This window comes from Haliotis asinina, chromosome 7 (genome assembly GCF_037392515.1).
Source record: "Haliotis asinina isolate JCU_RB_2024 chromosome 7, JCU_Hal_asi_v2, whole genome shotgun sequence".
Lineage (NCBI taxonomy): Eukaryota > Metazoa > Mollusca > Gastropoda > Lepetellida > Haliotidae > Haliotis > Haliotis asinina.
In genome coordinates, this window is record NC_090286.1 from 30,604,324 (window position 1) to 30,623,212 (window position 18,889).

The 18,889-nt window shown below is 39.2% G+C and overlaps 1 long non-coding RNA gene across 1 annotated transcript in view; it reads left to right on the forward strand.

Moving 5' to 3' along the window:
* LOC137291691 (uncharacterized) overlaps positions 1-18,656 on the forward strand; it is a 132,096-nt gene extending 113,440 nt beyond the window's left edge. The window contains exons 2-3 of the long non-coding RNA XR_010957275.1: positions 15,505-15,632; positions 18,442-18,656. This is a non-coding gene — a long non-coding RNA (uncharacterized lncRNA). The remainder of the gene's footprint in view (positions 1-15,504; positions 15,633-18,441) is intronic.
* The last annotated feature ends 233 nt before the right edge of the window (positions 18,657-18,889 follow it).

The following is an 18,889-nucleotide window of genomic DNA, read 5'->3' on the forward strand; positions in this document are numbered from 1 at the left end:
GAAATAACTGATGTTAATTGATGTCTACTTGCCTTTGTGGTCCTCTGTCAGCTTCGTGGCAGTGGTCCATCGTCCCTCCCTCCTGGGTCCATTTTTGCCCCCAGGATGATGATGTCCATGGTCCTAATTGTATATATAAAGAATAAATTAATGTTTGAAATCATTGATATTGATTACATAGATAATGAATGCCAAAAGTATGTATATACATGTATACAGAATTATGGAAAAATTTGTATCCTGAACTGCATGTTGTAACGGGCACATGACGTCATGGTAAACATGAAAAGATTGAAACACTTGCCTCCCTGATCCTCTGTCGGCTTCGTGGCACTCGTCCTCCCTCCCTCCCTCCCTCCTGGGTCCTCTTCTGTCCATGGAGTTCTTCTCGGCAGTCGTCACTGCCTCTGGGGGACTTCATGGTCCATTTCTGCCCCCAGGATGATGATGTCCATGGTGCTGAGAGCAAAGATAATGAGAAGTTTAATGTTTGAAATAACTGATGTTAATTGATGTCTACTTGCCTTTGTGGTCCTCTGTCAGCTTCGTCCACTTCTGTCCATGGAGTTCTTCTCGGCAGTCGTCACTGCCTCTGGGGGACTTCATGGTCCATTTCTGCCCCCAGGATGATGATGTCCATGGTGCTGAGAGCAAAGATAATGAGAAGTTTAATGTTTGAAATAACTGATGTTAGTTGATGTCTACTTGCCTTTGTGGTCCTCTGTCAGCTTCGTCCACTTCTGTCCATGGAGTTCTTCTCGGCAGTCGTCACTGCCTCTTGGGGACTTCATGGTCCATTTCTGCCCCCAGGATGATGATGTCCATGGTGCCGAGAGCAAAGATAATGAGAAGTTTAATGTTTGAAATAACTGATGTTAATTGATGTCTACTTGCCTTTGTGGTCCTCTGTCAGCTTCGTGGCAGTGGTCCTTCGTCCCTCCCTCCTAGGTCCATTTTTGCCCCCAGGATGATGATGTCCATGGTCCTATTTGTATATATAAAGAATAAATTAATGTTTGAAATCATTGATATTGATTACATAGATAATGAATGCCAAAAGGATGTATATACATGTATACAGAATTATGGGAAAATTTGTATCCTGAACTGCATGTTGTAACGGGCACATGACGTCATGGTAAACATGAAAAGATTGAAACACTTGCCTCCCTGATCCTCTGTCGGCTTCGTGGCACTCGTCCTCCCTCCCTCCCTCCCTCCTGGGTCCTCTTCTGTCCATGGAGTTCTTCTCGGCAGTCGTCACTGCCTCTGGGGGACTTCATGGTCCATTTCTGCCCCCAGGATGATGATGTCCATGGTGCTGAGAGCAAAGATAATGAGAAGTTTAATGTTTGAAATAACTGATGTTAATTGATGTCTACTTGCCTTTGTGGTCCTCTGTCAGCTTCGTCCACTTCTGTCCATGGAGTTCTTCTCGGCAGTCGTCACTGCCTCTGGGGGACTTCATGGTCCATTTCTGCCCCCAGGATGATGATGTCCATGGTGCCAAGAGCAAAGATAATGAGAAGTTTAATGTTTGAAATAACTGATGTTAATTGATGTCTACTTGCCTTTGTGTTCCTCTGTCAGCTTCGTCCACTTCTGTCCATGGAGTTCTTCTCGGCAGTCGTCACTGCCTCTGGGGGACTTCATGGTCCATTTCTGCCCCCAGGATGATGATGTCCATGGTGCCGAGAGCAAAGATAATGAGAAGTTTAATGTTTGAAATAACTGATGTTAATTGATGTCTACTTGCCTTTGTGGTCCTCTGTCAGCTTCATGGCAGTGGTCCATCGTCCCTCCCTCCTGGGTCCATTTTTGCCCCCAGGATGATGATGTCCATGGTCCTAATTGTATGTATAAAGAATAAATTAATGTTTGAAATCATTGCTATTGATTACATAGATAATGAATGCCAAAAGGATGTATATACATGTATACAGATTTATGGAAAAATTTGTATCCTGAAATGCATGTTGTAACGGGTACATGACGTCATGGTAAACATGAAAAGATTGAAACACTTGCCTAACTGATCCTCTGTCGGCTTCGTGGCACTCGTCCTCCCTCCCTCCCTCCTTCCCTCCTGGGTCCTCTTCTGTCCATGGAGTTCTTCTCGGCAGTCGTCACTGCCTCTGGGGCACTTCATGGTCCATTTCTGCCCCCAGGATGATGATGTCCATGGTGCTGAGAGCAAAGATAATGAGAAGTTTAATGTTTGAAATAGCTGATGTTAATTAATGTCTACTTGCCTTTGTGGTCCTCTGTCAGCTTTGTCCACTTCTGTCCATGGAGTTCTTCTCGGCAGTCGTCACTGCCTCTAGGGGACTTCATGGTCCATTTCTGCCCCCAGGATGATGATGTCCATGGTGCTGAGAGCAAAGATAATGAGAAGTTTAATGTTTGAAATAACTGATGTTAATTGATGTCTACTTGCCTTTGTGGTCCTCTGTCAGCTTCATGGCAGTGGTCCATCGTCCCTCCCTCCTGGGTCCATTTCTGCCCCCAGGATGATGATGTCCATGGTCCTAATTGTATATATAAAGAATAAATTAATGTTTGAAATCATTGATATTGATTACATAGATAATGAATGCCAAAAGGATGTATATACATGTATACAGAATTATGGAAAAATTTGTATCCTGAAATGCATGTTGTAACGGGCACATGACATCATGGTAAACATGAAAAGATTGAAACACTTGCCTCCCTGATCCTCTGTCGGCTTCGTGGCACTCGTCCTCCCTCCCTCCTGGGTCCTCTTCTGTCCATGGAGTTCTTCTCGGCAGTCGCCACTGCCTCTGGGGGACTTCATGGTCCATTTCTGCCCCCAGGATGATGATGTCCATGGTGCTGAGAGCAAAGATAATGAGAAGTTTAATGTTTGAAATAACTGATGTTAATTGATGTCTACTTGCCTTTGTGGTCCTCTGTCAGCCTCGTCCACTTCTGTCCATGGAGTTCTTCTCGGCAGTCGTCACTGCCTCTGGAGGACTTCATGGTCCATTTCTGCCCCCAGGATGATGATGTCCATGGTGCCAAGAGCAAAGATAATGAGAAGTTTAATGTTTGAAATAACTGATGTTAATTGATGTCTACTTGCCTTTGTGGTCCTCTGTCAGCTTCGTCCACTTCTGTCCATGGAGTTCTTCTCGGCAGTCGTCACTGCCTCTGGGGGACTTCATGGTCCATTTCTGCCCCCAGGATGATGATGTCCATGGTGCTGAGAGCAAAGATAATGAGAAGTTTAATGTTTGAAATAACTGATGTTAGTTGATGTCTACTTGCCTTTGTGGTCCTCTGTCAGCTTCGTGGCAGTGGTCCATCGTCCCTCCCTCCTGGGTCCATTTTTGCCCCCAGGATGATGATGTCCATGGTCCTAATTGTATATATAAAGAATAAATTAATGATTGAAATCATTGATATTGATTACATAGATAATGAATGCCAAAAGGATGTATATACATGTATACAGAATTATGGAAAAATTTGTATCCTGAACTGCATGTTCTAACGGGCACATGACGTCATGGTGAACATGAAAAGATTGAAACACTTGCCTCCCTGATCCTCTGTCGGCTTCATGGCACTCGTCCTCCCTCCCTCCCACCCTCCTTGGTCCACTTCTATCGATGGAGTTCTTCTCGGCAGTCGTCACTGCCTCTGGGGGACTTCATGGTCCATTTCTGCCCCCAGGATGATGATGTCCACGTTCCTATTTGTATATATAAAGAATAAATTAATGTTTGAAATCATTGATGTTGATAACATAGGTAATTAATGCCAAAAATATGTATATACCTGTATACAGAATTATGGAAAAATTTGCATTCTGAAGTGCATGATGTAACTGGCACATGATGTCATGGTGAATATGAAAAGATTGAAACACTTGCCTCCCTGGTCCTCTGTCGGCTTAATGGCACTTGTCCTCCCTCCCTCCTGGGTTCACTTTTGACCATGGAGCGTCTACTTGGTAGTCATCACTGCCTCTGGGGGACTTTGTGGTCGATTTCTGTGCGCAGGATGATGATGTCCACGGTCCTAATTGTATATATAAAGAATAAATTAATGTTTAAAATCATTGATTCTTACTATATAGGTAATGAATGGTAAAAGTATGTATATACATGTATACGGAATTGTGAAAAAATCTGTATCCTGAAATGCACGTTGTAACTGGCACATGATGTCAAAAGATTGAAACACTTGCCTCGCTGGTTCTCTGTCGGTTTCGTGGCACTCCTCCTCCATCACTCGGCACTTGGTTCACTTCTGTCCATGGATTGTCTTGTTTTTAGTCGTCACTGCCTCTTGGGGACTTCATGGTTCATACCCCCCCCCCCCCCCTCCCCCAGATAATGATGTCCATGGTCCTAATCGAAAAGATAACTTTAATGTTTAAAATCACTGAAGCTCACTACATATATAATGAATGGCAAATGTATTTTTGTATGTCTGCACGACTGTTCTACTCATAAAGGTAAAGATCGTTTATATCATTCATACTTATCACAGATGTTATGACTGCATGAATGTAGTTTTACAATGGGGAACAACAACTATAGAATGATGTTAACAAAGATGTTAAATGCAAAACAAATATGTTGGGTCGTGAAAAACACGATTTAACCTGAATATCAACCTGAAATATTGCAATACTTTATGCGGTGGTGGCCAGTACACTGCCCCCAGAGAGACCATATGGGACTTGCTGTTTCGGGGAACTACCTATTGAATGAATTAAGGGTGGGTAAGCACTAAATCATGCCATCTCTATGACAGCATCATGCAGGGCATGCATGAGGAGGCCCTATCGCCCTAACTGCCTAAACTACCAGTCAAAGGCCGTCAGCACTGGGGACACAGAGTGTACCAACCCTAACTTGCTACAACAACCATCCTGACTGGACAGTCAGGCCCTAACACCGAACCTACTCCATAGTTTCATCGGCTGGGAGCTACGCGAAAAGCGGAGACACTGTAGAGCCACCATCAGACATGAACTCCTCCCATCGGTGTCTCGGAGAAGCAGTGTACTGAAGTCCGAGTAGAAGGGGGTGTGGAGGGACCAAAACCAAATCCAAAATGTGCCATGGTCCCCGCGTCTGAAAGAAACGGGTCTTGGAATCACATTTTTAACATATGTAGATTTGTTTAATAACAGTGTGTAAGTGTGGCTTCTGCCGTTTTATCAATTTTCCAATGGGTCGTCATTGACACAGTTTGGGAATGTAACTGGAATACTCATGTTCTCTCAATCACAAGCGAGTGCTTGCGGGGTTCAGGGGATATATTTTTGTAAATGGTAGTCCAGATTTGTTCTAAGACATACATAATTCAATCATAAATATCATGGCACTGCACAGACACAATGTAACCATGTTATTTATAACACTTTACAATTCATTTGTATATGCGTTACAAATCCCTTTAGATAAATCACATTACCCTTTATATAAAGAGCATGCACGTAGATATATTACTTCCTCAAAGGGACGCAGGCTGGATTAACATACTATATATGTTTATGATAAAGTTTATGGAACACTAGCATGTACAGGTCTTTGAAGGGCATTTAGAAGTGAAATACATAAGAATGAAGATTTTATGGATATCAACTTCTTTATTATGAGAACACAACGTTTCGGAGTTAATGCTTAATGGGGTACAGAGACATATTTACATGTACAGGTAAAACAATAACAAAGTAACAAGTGGAATGAATTAACGAAAGCTGGAAGCCAGTATAAACAAGCACTGATAGGAAGCTGACGGTTATGATAACAATGATGGAGGCCAATGGTATTACAGATGATAGGATATGTATACATAACACGGAAAGGGGATAAGGACGATGTACATGATTGGGGATAAACTATGGAAGTAAATGGTGATACATTACGCATGATTGGATGATGTTTACATAGCAACTGGCGCTAAAGGAAACTACAAGAGGCCATCGAGATCCGGAGACGCAAACCAGCAATCAACCATGACCAAGGAGCGTACCTTCCAAGTGCCTGGGACTTATTGATAAATTAATCTCATCTATCTGTGTACATTCTATGTAATTCATGTATAGACAATCTACCTGTGTACATCCTTATCAACTTGTGTTTGTACATCACCCTCATGTAAACATGCTCATCAAGCCTCATGCAGTCATCATGTACACCGCCTTAATCCCCAATCATGTGCTATGTAAACCTCATCCAATCATGCGTGATGTATCACCATTCACTTCCATAGTTTATCCCCAATCATGTACATCGTCCTTATCCCCTACCCGTGTTATGTATACATATCCTTTCATCTGTAATACCATTGGCCTCCATCATTGTTATCATACCTGTCAGCTTCCTATCAGTGCTTGTTTATACTGGCTTCCAGCTTTCGTTAATTCACTCCACTTCTTACTTTGTTATTGTTTTACCTGTACATACAAATATAGCTCTGTACCCCATTCTCAATCACCTGATGAAGGAGTAAGCATTAACTCCGAAACGTTGTGTTCTCATAATAAAGAAGTTGATATCCATAAAATCTTCATTCTTAGCATGTACAGATTATGTTATACACTTCCGGAAATACATACATGGTATAAAAGATACTTCTAACCCGTTTACACACGCAAAATGTAAATTTATATCCTGTGCAATACACTTTGTCTATACCTCTATCAAGTACACGGGTAAGTTGAATAAACACTACCATACAACATAATACACTACTTACTAAAATGCTACATATATAGCAAGGCCTAAAATACATAATGGTCAACCTAAGATTCCAGAAAAAGTAATACATTAACTTACCCTATGTTCCCTCGCGCAGAACATGTGCTCACTGGCAGAAGGGAGAAATAGTCTGCTGATGAGCCATAAGTTTGAAGTTTGACCGCACATGACTAAAACGATCACGTGACCCCAGAGAACAATAAAACCCCAATCACAGGCCAAGCCCGTGACTGCCCAAGTGACAATACCCAGGAACCTATATACAATAAAGAGGCTACACTATCCAAGTGCTGGAGTTAACACAGGTATTTCAGGAAATTAAATGTTACATGCTTAGGTTTATGTCATTAAATATTTTGGTTTAGGTTATTAATTTACTTCATATAAGTTTACTATGATGATGATTTAAAATCTAACAATATACTACACACAAACATACTGCTACATGAATGCGAAAAGCATATGCTGGATTGTAAAAATAAACCTGTAACAGGATGTCCTGGTCGTCCGTTGCCCTCGGAATTTGTCACGTAGCCCTTCACACCTGGTTGAAAAAGTAAGTGCATGATTAGGAAAGCTATGGGTAGTTTTATGTTGTTTGTGTTTCTCTGTGATCTCAAATGTCTTGCTGATCAGTATCCATGCTCTGATAGTAAGACAAGAGCGTGAGAGGATGGAACAATGGTGACCAATCAGCCACCCGTGTACTCCTGAGATATGCAATTGTCAATCAGACAATCAGTACACCAACTTCATCGTCCGCCAGCCATTATAAACACATTATATGTGAAGGGGAAAATAAGAAAAAGATGTTGTAGATTTGGACGGGAAGTGAACAATCTATGTACAGTCCATGCAACTAACCACGAATGCATACAAAACAAAACCAGTAATAGTTCAAACTGTTTACTCAATGCTGTGTTCTGGAATGTTCAGTTTTCCAAAAATAAATCCACAGAAATAGCTGACATGCTTACTGAATATGACATTGATGTTTTATTCTTAACTGAAACTTAGCTTCAAGAGGCAGGGGATGAAGCAATATATAGCCGAAATGACACCGCCAGGATTCCGTCATGTGCATGTCCTTCCAGGAGGAAGAGGAGATTGAGTCACGAGGACAGTCTTGTTGAGCGGATCACACCAAAGGCATCCTTTTCCCCATTTGAAAACTTGGAAGCAACTTTTACATCCTTTGACATAACACTTAAGGTAGTCTATATACAGGCCGACAACTTCATCTAAAAATAAACTGTGTTTTGGCCCTGCATCCTACACAAGAGCTATATATGTTTTACTAGTTTATGTTGCCAAATCGTTGATTGATGTTTATGTTTGTGAAAACAAAGCAAAAGAACCAGACAGGTAACTCTATAAACTTTACGAATAATTTTTCTTGTTGGCTGTGTGGTCCATTCAACAAATAAACACCTTATAATATATACCTAGATATATACCCAGAACTGCTCTTGTTATGCTGAAGTGATTCTTTACCGTTCAGTAAAAAATAATATTATATTAAGGAATCAGCCACAGATATGGGATCGTTTTCAGGAAATCGCCCTGAATGTTTCATGCCATGTTTACACATCGGAGAGTAACGCAGTTTATGTCACGTGACAGCTGACAAACCTTCCAAACTCTGTTTCTATATCTTGGGAGACAGCCTAGTGGTTGGTACAGTGTGTAAAGCCCATTTCTGGTGATATTGCAGAAATTGCTTAAAACCGCTGTAAATCCATACTCACCTACTGCTAGACACATATTAGATGATCCCGCGCACTAAACGCATTTGTGACAAGAGAGGCGGTACAACGAATTGGGCGAGTACACGTGGCTGCTACAAGTAGCTTGACGATTGTGCATGTGCAGTACATGCTAACCGTGACATGAAATCAACACCGCTACTGATTAACACCTGTCTCGCTACTGTTTTACACCTGTGTCAATACTGTGAAACAGATTTCAGTTGTAGTAAAAAATGTCCAAGTTAGGAAAACATGGGCAAATAGTTCATTCTCGGGCAAGGGAGATAGCATACAATGTTATCATGTATATGGACAAAAATTGTGCAGCCAAAGCAGATTCTCTTTTACAAAGTAGCCTTGCTACTGGACTCACAACGGCAACTTTGAAGCGCATTAAGGCTGAAGGTGGTAGGAGTGCGAGTGGACCTACATTTATCACTCCCACCAAGTTACGCAAACCCAAAACTTGTAGTTACAAACTTGATGATTTCGACCGGTGTACAGCCCGCAATTTGTACAAAGTTTATATAGCGTTAAAAACACACACAACAATTTTGTTAAAAAAAACCCAGGAAAATGTCATTTGCTTTGTGAAATGGATCGGTGGTCCTGAACATATTTGCTCAGTATATTGTGTTGATTAAATTCGTTGGGATTGTACCTGCTCCCAAATCGAGTGTGCTATAACAATTCATGCGTGAAACGCAAGGGGGAAATTAACTTCTCACGTGATCAAGATGGCGGGAGAAGGTTTGCTTTTTCATGTGCTCATCACTATAGCTCTTATAAGGCTTTGATTACACAATATTATCCCGCAAAATGACACATCACGTGACACCAAGGTACGTTTAACATGCCTAAAACATCAAACCCCGAAAAAGATAACAAAAGAAAAAAGAAGTCATCGTCCTCGACAAGTGCGACCGAGTCTGACACGAATACAGGACACACACCGGCAAGCAAACGCCAAGCAGATATGAACGTCGGTGAATCTGTGAGAAAGTCTCTGGATACGGTCTATACATCGCCACCTTTCACTCCAATGTATATGCATAATCAAGGTCAGTATCAACACCCTTACCCCCACCCACAACAAACCCAGCATAACCCCGACACGGCGGTCATCTTAGCTAAATTGGAACAAATGGATGCCAGACTTGCAAAGTTGGATGCTATTGAACATGATGTTAACACAATCAAAGTAAACATGTCCAAGCTTGAGCTCAAAGTCAAGGAAATTGATGACATAAAAACTAAATTAGCTGAAGTTGAGGCAGGCTCACGATTCATGAGTGATGGCTTCGATCAGTGGAACGCTGACAAAGTAAACATGGAAGCGGACCTACAATCACTAGGTAGCCAGGTCAGTGCATAGTCCTCTGATATTTCACGCTTGAGAGAAGATCACCTTATCCTTAGAGAATACACAGTAGATCTCAGATGCAGATCCATGCGTGATAATCTAATTTTTACTGGAATCCCTGAAACAGAATCCCTGAAACAGAACAACAGAACATTGTGAGAATGTGTTGAAACAATTCATCAAGGAACATCTTCAACCTGACGCTGATGACATGAAGTTCAAGCGGGTTCATAGGATCGGCAACAAAAAACAACAAGGTGGTGCCACCAGACCGCGAGCTATGATTGCCAAGTTTATTTACACACGAGAGAGGGACACAGTAAAATCAGCTGCACGACGATTGAAAGGTAAACCGTTCAGTATTATGGAGCAGTTTCCGGATGAAATCGGCAAGTATCGACGGGATGTACTCATGCCTCTACTGAGAGACGCGAAGAGACAAGGCAAACAGGCGTATATTGTCATAGATAAACTCTATGTAGACAGAAAGCTCCAACATGTGTCAAACCCGCCCCCTTATAGACTCCCAACTTCATCGGGCACTCCTACCCACAGAATACCTTAGGACAGGCACGGTGGTCAATATTCGCATACTGTCCATGGATGTAACCCTAAGTGTTACAAACCATTAACTGACAAGGACAGATGCAACAAAAACTGTAACCACAGCTCTGACAATAATACTTCTGATTTATTCTGTAAGACTTCAAATACAAATTACTCCCAACAAAGTGATAAATATCCCAGGAAACTTGTACATTTAGATAAGTACAGTGACAGAAAGGTAATACAACCATCACTCCAATCTTTCTGTAATGAACAACTAGTTAATCCATTTAAAAAGTGTGATAGTCTTAATATGAACAATGGACCAACAACAAGAAGTGGTAATAGTATAGCTAACAATGACATTCCATTCAATAAATCAATGTTACCTATATACAAACCTTATGTTACAAATTCCTCTTTGAAATCAAATGTATATATTTATGATGTTGACTTTGATGTAGATGACCCAAATACACACACAGCCATTTCTGTTGATATGCAGAACTCTATGAACAATGGATCAACAATAACAATTGATAACAAAACAACAAACAATGATGATGATGATGATGATGATGATGATGATGATGATGATGATGATGATGATGATGATGATGATGATTGTAATGGTGCCAAAGATGTAAATACTGTTAATAGTGCATATGCTGCAGATAATGATGATACTGATGATGATGATGATGATGATGATGATGATGATGCTCCTGATGAATCTGAAAATTATAACACTATTATGAACTTTTTAAGTTTGAATGTATGTGGCCTTAGAAAAAGACTTCAGTATGATGAATTTGTTAAGCTCTTGGAAGATCATGACATAATAGGGTTTCAAGAAACTAAAACAGACTGCTTTGATGATATAAAATTAGAAGGATATAGAATATGCTTAAAACACAGACTAAATGCAGCCAGAAAGTCTGGTGGAATAGGAGTTGCTATAAAACATAAATATGAAAAACATGTCACAGTTTTAGAAAATGACTATAAATTCATCTTATGGATAAAACTTGACAGGCAAGTGTTTCACATTGATCAAGACATCTATATTGGCATTGTATATCTTCCACCTGAAGGATCTAAATATGTAAATAATGATGCTTTTAACGAAATAGAACAGTCACTATTATATTACCTTTCAATTAGTGATTATGCCACCCTCATGGGTGATTTTAATGCTCGGACCAGTAATATGAAGGATTATTTGTCGATAGATAAACATATTGTCGATGAATTTGATATGGACTTAGTGAGTGAGTGAGTTACGTTTTACGCCGCTTTTAGCAATATTCCAGCAATATCACGGCGGGGGACACCAGAAAATGGGCTTCACACATTGTACCCATGTGGGGAATCGAACCCGGGTCTTCGGCGTGACGAGCGAACGCCTTAACCACTACACTACCCCACCGCCCCGATATGGACTTAGACGAAATGAAAAACGACATAAACCCAGAAAATGTTCTAGATAACTTACACCTCCCATATGATAGAATTACTCAAGACAATGGCACAGCAAATAATTTTGGATATAGATTGATAGAGAATTGTGTAGAAATTTAAACATGTTTATTTGTAATGGGCGAATAGATAAAGATAAGGAAACAGGCAAGGCAACATGTAAAAACAAGTCTGTAATTGATTATATTGTTACATCCCCTCCCTGTCTATCATTGTACAAAGATTTCGAAGTTTTTGAATTCTCACCTCTTTACTCAGATGTACATTGTCCTATTCACTTCGCACTTCACAGCTGTAGCAATACACCAAAACCTGCCAGTAACCCAGTAACGGAGAAAAGCCCACAAAGAAATAGGCCAAAACATTATGATATTGAAAAGTCGAATACCTTTTGCCACAATGTGAATTCCGAAAAGTTAACAGATATACATAGACGCACTGAGTTGGCGTGTGAGGAAGGGGCTGACCCAGATATTGTAAATGACATCGCCTCTGACTTGGCGCTGGTATTAGTTGATGCGGCACGTGAAACATTTGGTATTAGGAAGACTTATGCTAACTCCCCTAAGACGAAAACAGGCAGAAAAGACAAACCTTGGTTCAACTCTGAATGTAGGAAGATGCGTAGAAAATTCCATAAAGCTAAAAATGTGTTTAAGAAATTTAGAACTCCATTTAATAAAGAAAGATTTTATGAATCGTCCCGTGCTTATAAAAATGCATGGATAAACATATTAAATTATTCTCTAAAGAAACAGCTGAACAATTTCGTAGTAAAAGAAAACATTCTCCAAAAGATTACTGGAAGATTCTAAACAGGCGAGAAAATGTGAAAACAGACATATCACCTAGCTTAGAAAATTTTTACGAGTATTTTAAAACAGTTAATGAAACGAATTGTAATGATCATATCCCTCTTGATAATGAGGATACTGATGATCCTATATTTGATACACATATTCTTAATGATGTAATCAGAAGTGATGAAATTGCCTCTGCCATTAAAAACTTGAAGCGTAACAAAGCCTCGGGAATAGACTTAGTAGAAAATGATTTCTTAATCGATGCGTCTGAAAAATTAATACCACTCCTAACTAGTTTCTTTAATCTGATTTTAGATTCTGGAATCGTCCCAGACTGTTGGCTTAAAGGTGCAATCAAACCTATTTATAAGAAGAAAGGTGACCCAAAGGAACCCAATTCATACAGACCCATAACTATACTAAGTTGCTTTGGAAAACTCTTCACAAGTATCTTAAACACGAGACTTACACATTTTGTTGAGATAAATAGTATCCTCTCTCCATCACAGTCTGGGTTTCGAAAAGGTTTCTCGGCTTGTGACAATTTATTTGCAATACACACGATATTTGAAATCCTTAAGTTGTCAAAAAAAAATTGTATTGTGTTTTCATTGATTACACAAAAGCCTTTGACACAGTGTGGCGAGCTGGACTATGGCATAAATTACTAAAATATGGCATAAATGGTAAAATACTAACCATTGTTAAAAATATGTACCATAACATAAAATCGGCTGTTATGTTTGGTAACCATATAACCTCGTACTTCCCATGCAACACAGGGGTGCGACAGGGTGAAAATCTTTCCCCTTTATTATTCTCACTATTCATAAATGACATCGAATCACACCTTTACAGTCAAGGATGTACAGGTATTAATTTTGAACAATCTGCTGAAAAGAACATCACTGTTTGGATAAAATTTATAATTTTACTATATGCCGATGATGCTGTCTTGGTAAATGACAATCCCAATGATTTGCAGTTGTCTCTGAATTCATTTTATGACTACTGTAGTCAGTGGAGGTTAAAAGTAAATCTCTCTAAAACCAAAATCGTTGTATTCGGTAGTGGCCCTTCCCAAAAACTCGAAAAGAAACTACATTTTACTTACGGGGGCGAACCAATCGAAATTGTTGATAGCTATACTTACCTTGGTATCAAGCTTCACCGTAATGGACGATTTGTAAATGCAATCAAAAGTCTTGTAGAAAATGCAACTAAAGCAATGTTCTCTCTTCTGAAAAGAGCACGTAATTTGAATCTACCTTTAGACTGTTTGATGTCAGCTTTCGACACAATGATAGCTCCCATATTAATGTATGGTTCAGAAATATGGGGTTATGAAAGCTTATTGTTAATTGAAAAAACACATTTGAAATTTCTAAAATGCGCCAGTGGTCTTAGAAACTCAACTCCCAACTATATGGTATATGGAGAATTTGGAAGATATCCTCTATACATTAAAATATATAAAAGAATTATCTCACTCTGTCATAAAATAGCTATAAACCCACTCAATATGAAACTGTCAACTATGTTATATAACTTTGTAACATCATCTTTACCGAACGTTGTAAACCAATTACAATGGTTTAAACATGTTAAATATATTTTAGATAATTGTGGACTTTCAGAAATATACAAAAACCCTTTTCTTTGCTCAAATGAATACTTGGTATCTAAAATAGAATTAACATTAAAAAACCAGTATCTACAATATTGGCATTTTGAACTGTCCTCCAGTTCCAAAGGTAAATTCTATCAAACTGTTAAAGACACTATATTATTTGATAACTATCTGTTTCTTCCTAAAGAAATATATATACCGATTCTCAAATTCAAGCTGTCTAACCATAATCTACCCATCGAAACCGGACGCTGGTCCAATACTCCAAAAGAAAATAGACTTTGTAAACTTTGTGATTCTCCGTCTGTTGGGGACGAATTCCATTACCTTTTTAAATGCGAAGTTCTTCTCCAACAGCGGGTGATGCACATCCCAGAATACTTCTATAAATGGCCAAATGCATTCAAACTAAAAAAACTATTCTCAGTACAGAAAACAAAACACATTAAAAACCTCTCTAAGTTTTTGAATACTCTTTCTAGCATGCTCAGATTGTAGTTATTGCACTTCAATTTATGAGATGTTTTATACGCCATCTTGATTGAAGATACATTTCCATTCACAATGTTTTCACATGTACCACCGTAGGTGGGTCTTCTCCGAGAATAAACTGTTCTGTTCTGTTCTGTTCTGTTCTGATATTTATCAAACAACCTGTTTCCCTCTTGTTTCAAGTGGATCGTTCTGTGGGGCGTTCCCAAGTATGCAAATTGGGGTCATTTGTCAGGTTGTGGATCATCTTATATGTGTTTACCAGTACTTTCATCTGTTCAATCATACTATACGATTTAAATAACTAGGTGATGTTTTTCTAGTCAATACCTTAGTCAGTATTCCTTAGTCAAGTCTGAAGTTTGAAGGCCGAAAGTTGAGGCTAACGCTATTTCTGGCGATTGGGGACAGGAATGTATGACGGTAGAGTGCTACTACAGTATATTGGGAAAGCAGGGATGAGTGATATTTTGAACCAATGTCAGTAGAGCCAGACTCGCCAATGATCAGGCCGTCGTTCCTTACCACTGCCCACCACGTAGAGAAGCCAGCGTCGTAGCAGCGGAGGGACAGGTTCTATCCTTTTCTGTTGACCAGATCAGCCACATGTTTCACCTCAGATCAGCCTAACAACCGCCGAATCACTGAACTTGCCATGTTAGCTATATATATTCTCACATGTACTCTCTCTTTTTTGCAGAACAGATACTGCGCACGAATATGGTCAGTCTCGGGTGTAGATGGAGCAGAGAAGGCTGTTTCACACGTCAGAAACAGTGCTTCAATGTAACGTGTCTGCACTGTCTCTCAAGACGCCTGATATTGAAAGTATGTAAGCCTACGTTACTTATGTTGGTAATAGTTTGTTTTCTTCAAATTTTGGTTACGATTTAATTTTTTTACGGAAACGTCCTCTTGGTTATTAACATATTAATCATTGTTCGAATATTTCTTACTTTCCATTTCGGTATTGTTCGTCAGTCGAAAGTGGATGCTATCATTTCCTAAAATAGGATCTATATGATATACATACTTATTGTGCTAGGTTCAGTTGTTTTAAAAAGTGTAATTGAGGTTAAATATCCTGTCTTTCAACCCCTGAAATCGAAAACGAAAGTACTATTACATGTGTCTGGATGACGAAGAAAACCGCGTTGTAGTGGTTCGCCTTTCAGCATTCGTTTACAAGGCATGTACCTTTCTTTAAAGTGTTATGACATAGAGTAAAATGTGATGTTATGGGTAATTTTTTCCAGTTAGTACAAATTATGCAAATAGATCAGTTGTGTCTATAAATTAAAAGTGTTACGATACCGAAAATTGACGATACGATACATATTGCGATATCTTGGAAAGATATGCTTCGATTCGATGCACATCACGGTATGCAAACTTTAGTTATTTTCTTTCAAAATGTATATTTTATGTCAAGTAACCATGTAAATATTGACATAAAAGTCAATTTCTAGTGAAAAGTAACAATTTGAAGGTTAAAGATACGCATCACGATACGAAAAAGTATCGATTCATTTATCGTTGGATAAAGTATCAGTATTATCGATACTACGATATATCGTCAGAATAGCTCTCTTCCTTTAAAGCGGGCCACCCCAATCATTTGGTTATATTTGTATCAGGTAAATATCGAAAATGACAATAATAAATACTTCGGCGTTAAATTCAGTAGATAAAAGAACCTTTTTAGATTAGCAATCAAATATTTATCATAGAGTGCCTCAGAAATCATATTTGTCTTTGAAGAAAATCTAGAAAAATCATAATGTACCTTTGGACTGTTTACTTCATTCACGCTTTTGACGTAATGATATGAAGGCCTCCGAATATAAGAACAAACTGACGAACAAAAGAAAGTACACAGGTTGTGTTTGTTCAAAAAAAAAATAAAAAGTAATAAAAACTCTTGATGAAAGTTGAAGCACACTGCAATACACGCGTGTTTTATCAGCAAAATGATACTGTACCAATAAACAGCGATGTGGTAATGATCACTGTAGAAGGTTCCTACGATGTTGCAATGTGGAGGCTAATTCCACGCAGTGGTCGCTGGGCCCATATTCTACCAACACAACGCTGCAGCGTTCGAAATAATCGCCGGCCCGGAGGCCTAGCGCCGATTGTTATTGCATCGGGCCGGCTGTTTGAAATATGTGCACGCCCTTGCAGCCCTCAGTATATTATCATTTTCTTCAAAAAGAGTCTTTTTCATTGACTTTGAGAACCATCCACGAGTGAGTGAGTGAGTTAATATTTAACGTCACATCGGCATCATTGCAGAAATATCGTGACGAGTACGATTAATTATAAAAATACAAATAAATTAATAGCACATACATTGTAAAAACCTGTCAACGAAGGACAGTAAAACTAACTAGTATATCACAGAGTAAAGTGTAACACTAGTGGTTAGACCTAAAACAATGTATCTATAGAGGACAATAGAGTATAAAAATGAACTATAGGGTGCCCAGAACTGAAGGTACAACACCTTACTAAGGACCATGGGGACTTAAAGTACATTTGCTTCCTGCATGGACTCTAGTTGGATTTACACCATCCCTTCTGCTGTTAGCAATTTAGACAAATCTAGCCATACAATAAAAGAACACTTATTCTACGATTAAACACCTGGAAAACTTAAATTTACATCAAATGTTTTGGGACTTAAATACCCTCTCATGAGGACAATGTTTTTACAGTTCTTTAACCCGCTTTGAGGGTACAGCCACTGACGATTTGAGTTACTAATTTAATCTTCCAATCATAAAATACTTTATGTATTTACAATTCATTCAACAAATCTAATTCCTATAAAAATGCAATGATTAAACGAGGACTAACATTGCTAAAAAGATCCTTCATGGTTCGTGAATTAAAATACTGATCCCGTGTGATGGAATACTCAACACAGTCAAGCAGGATATGCTTGACTGTGATTCTTTCATCACATGGGATGCAGAACGGAGGATCCTCGCCTTTCAAAAGGTATTCATGAGTATATCTCGTATGGCCAATACGACATCGCCGCAAAATGACCTCTTCAAATCTGGACTGACAACCTAAGTGGGTATACCCAATATAAGGTTTTATTGCATGTAATTTATTTCCACCCACTTGGGTGTCCCACTTCTTTTGCATCAGATCACGGATATACGATCTAATTGTAACTTTATAATCAGAGTATAGAATAAGTGGTGTCACAGATTTGTTGAGTGCTGCCTTGGCAGCAAGATCAGCCATTGTGCTACCAGAAATGCCTACATGGCTTGGTAACCAACAAAACACGATGTCGTATTGACCAGTAGCAAGATCATTATACAATTCTATAATTTCTATTAAAAATCGACGTTTACATGGCAGGTTTTTAATAGCCTGGAGGCAAGAAAGAGAGTCTGAGTAGGTTATACACTGTTTATGTCGAGGATGTCTTTCAGTATATTTAAGAGCCGTTAATATAGCGTTTGCTTCCGCTGTGAAAATAAAACGGTTATCCGGTAATCTGATGCGCCACCATCCTTGGACGTAAACAAAGATTTGTATGTACTATAGTTAATTTTTAATTGACTGTGTTCTTGTTGATATTGTACTTCACTTGTTTCCGTTTTTTAAACCTCGTCAGTGTCAACTTCGGGTCTAACTAGCTGCCAAGGAGGAGACGAAAGAAGACGGGAAGACGGGAAGACGGGAAGGAGATATATTGGCTAGCTCAATGCCGCCAGCAGAATGAAAAGGTTTCACTCTTACTCCCAGAGGCGAAACTAGAGAAGACTTTTTATTGTATAGATCCTCATAAAGAGGAATAAAAGACAGTTAAATGCAGGGTTGGCCTCATTAGAGTATAGTTTTGTTTTATGCTGTAAGGAGAGTTTTTTATACGTAGTTGAGTAAGAGATGGCTCACCGACCTCGACGTAAAGACGGTCAATAGGAGAGGTTCTAAATGACCCAAGACAAAGTCTTAGACCTTGATGGTGGATAGAATCAAGTATTTTGATGTTGCTTTCAGGCTTTTAGGTTTAAGGGATTTAATGTGGGGTAGAAAAGTTAGACGTGAGTCGAAAATAAGCC